The sequence below is a fragment of the Bison bison genome, unplaced genomic scaffold (assembly GCF_000754665.1).
Source record: "Bison bison bison isolate TAMUID 2011002044 unplaced genomic scaffold, Bison_UMD1.0 scf7180017864134, whole genome shotgun sequence".
Lineage (NCBI taxonomy): Eukaryota > Metazoa > Chordata > Mammalia > Artiodactyla > Bovidae > Bison > Bison bison.
In genome coordinates, this window is record NW_011494706.1 from 1,190,542 (window position 1) to 1,193,512 (window position 2,971).

A 2,971-nucleotide genomic window follows, 5' to 3' on the forward strand; every position below is an offset into this window, starting at 1 on the left:
TGCATCTTTTTCCTAGGCTTCCTCTCAGTGTAACTCTTCTCTCTTGAAATGTCCTTTTCCTCCAATTGCTACCTCTTGGTCCTTATAAGGACATTAAAAGAATAAAAATAAAAATTTAATCTCTATTCTTGCCTCCATTGTTCTACTGGTGCAGACTCTACCCCCTGGTAGGTCTCCATCATCACAGTGCCTCTTCTGCTTGCTGACCAGCTGTTTTCTGGAATGAAGAAAGATAGTGTTGTGTAGGAGGGACGTGCAGAAAAGGAACAAAGTCCTTGCTTCCTTCACAGAACAGAATCCCAGGGATCGAGTAGGATGACCGCCAAGCTCTATGTACTTAGGATATAGGACTCAACATCCTGTGCCATGTGTAGGAGATTAGCTAGCTTCTTCTCAGTCTAACTGCACCCCAGATTCTGGCATTAAGCTGTCACCTTTGCATCTTGGTGTGGTTATAAGACGTTCCTTCTGTTTTCAGGACTATTTTCATAAGAGATGAGTCAGGCTAAATTGGGGCTATTAGCTACATAAAATTTCAACTAAAAAAACTTCACACTGACTTTTTATTGGCAGCTGGTGGACTGATTTCTTACCCTCCTGAGAGAGAACTCGAAGTATCAGAAAACACTTCAGTACCAACAATTTACTCCAACAGAGATGAGAAGAACTTGAAGGATCTGTCAGTTGCCTTAAATACAGAGAACCCAGAAGGTATCACTAAACTGTTAAGCTATTAAAAACAAACCACCACTTCAGAGATAAAAGTCTAGTTGACTTGCTCATTCACCACGTGAAGAATCCGTGCTCCAGTAAAGTGGTCTGAGTTGCATGTGATGAGGAAGACAATCAGCAGCAGAGTCGCCTTCTCCTTGGAAATCTTTTCCACAGCGAAGGCCATGAAATTTCTGGAAGTCTAAATACTCTTTGCACAACACGATGAAATATTGGTATTTCATATTCTACCACATAAACTATAATTTTAGACAAAACATTACACTTAATTAGTCTAAGTTTAAATTGCCCTTAGGTGATGCTGGTAAAGTACCCGCCTGCCAATGCAGGAGACGTAAGAGACACGGGTCTGATCCTGGGTCGGGAAGATCCCCTGGAAGAGGGCATGGCAACCCCCTCCAGTTTTCTTGCCTGGAGAATCCCATGGACAAAGCAGCCTGCAGAGCTACAGTCCATGGGGTCGCACAGAGTTGGACGTGACTGAAGCGACAGCACACACACAATGTTCAATTTATTTTAGGCTATAAAATAAAATATAAAACCATGACTATGACTACAAATGTTCAAAGAATAAAACAGCTACAGAAGTAAATCTGATTTTCTGTTGGCAAGTTCTTCCTTTAATAACCCTTTGCGCCTTCTTCATACGTGTTACCTGCCCACCTTAATGTTGGCTCTGTCTTGAATTTAAGAAAAATTTCAGAATGAAAAAACTGCAATTCCATCTGCTTCCTTTTTCCCACTAACTGTGAAGAGAACACTCTTATCCAGTGTTGGGGGGTACAGCATCTCTGCCCAGCTCTAGGAAGGCGCACAGGGAATGCAGCTTGAGAAGTAACAACACACTCGCACCACATGCTTCAAGTCCTGTAATGGTGGAGACATAAAAGGAGCTGAAACTGCTCTCCCTCAGGGAATGGAAACGTTTATCTGAACCGAGCACATTAAAATATATTTGGATGCATTCGCTTATTTTCCTAAGAGGTAGAAATCATAACTGAATTTTTGTGGTGGTAAATTTAACCCAACTTTAGCAATAAAAAGATGCCCTGAGGCTAGAAAGGCATTTATATCTCACCGTGAAGGGAATGCTTTTACGATAATCGGTTCCTATCATAATTTGGTATTTTCTATAAGGGAGCTTCTATATACTATTTACCTTTCTATCTCCCCCAAACCAAAAAAAAAGAATGTATGTATCTCAAAGTATTCTGATATACAACTCTCACTCAAAAATACTTACATATGAGGCTACATAAAACTATCTTTAAGATCTCCTTCCAGCACTAAAAATTATATGCTGCCTCACTCCCACTCTTTAATAGCAGAATGTTATAAATTATAAACCATAGCTCAATTTATAATTTCAAAATGTAAACATTCAAAAATAAGATTAATGAAAGTTTTACCACTGCCTTTAAAAACTCTTCTTAAAAATCTGATGTACTGAACATAATTAATGTGCAATTCAAGTAAAAATATAATATATATTCGTTTTTAAGCTTTAAAAAATGACTTTAGAATTATTGGGGATGACCAAAGGAAACATATACATTTCAATTTTTCTCCCAATTTTCCAAGTTTAAAAAGAGAATTATGACTTCACTTAATGCCTTTAGGATTTTTGAAAACAGTACATTCTAAATCTGTAACACACAAAGCTATATGAGTCCTAGAGGTGAGTTGCTTAAGTTTATATTAAGTTTAAGACCATATTATCATTAGCAGGACTGCTGACTTAATAAAATAGCTGGTTCATATTAGAAAGGAATTGCCTAAGTAATATCAATAATCCATTCCTGAAAACTGGACACGTAGGAAAATGCACCAGGGAACCTATTCCTCATTACTTTAGATGGGACAAATTACAACGTGTTGCACACCAATCTAGGCCTACCAACCAATTTCTTAAAATATAACTAAGACACAGTAGATTGCCTATGTATATTAACAAGTGACGATGTTAGTGTGTTGAACTCCTTTCCTGATCTCCCAACAACTAACATGATCGTTCACCAGTTGCTGTGTAGCAGAGGCCTGGCCTCCCTTGTCACTAGCAAAATCGAGATACAGATCCTTCTGATGCAGACCTTTTGAAATATTTACATATAACTCTGGCATCCGGTCCCATCACTTCATGGGAAATAGATGGGGAAACAGTGGAAACACTGTCAGACTTTATTTTGGGGGGTTCCAAAATCACTGCAGATGGTGACTGCAGCCATGAAATTAAAACACG

General features: G+C 38.6%; 1 protein-coding gene across 2 annotated transcripts in view; it reads right to left on the reverse strand.

Moving 5' to 3' along the window:
* LOC104988414 (UBAP1-MVB12-associated (UMA)-domain containing protein 1-like) overlaps positions 1-2,971 on the reverse strand; it is a 257,738-nt gene that overhangs the window by 199,839 nt on the left and 54,928 nt on the right. The gene's annotated exons all lie outside the window — the stretch shown is intronic.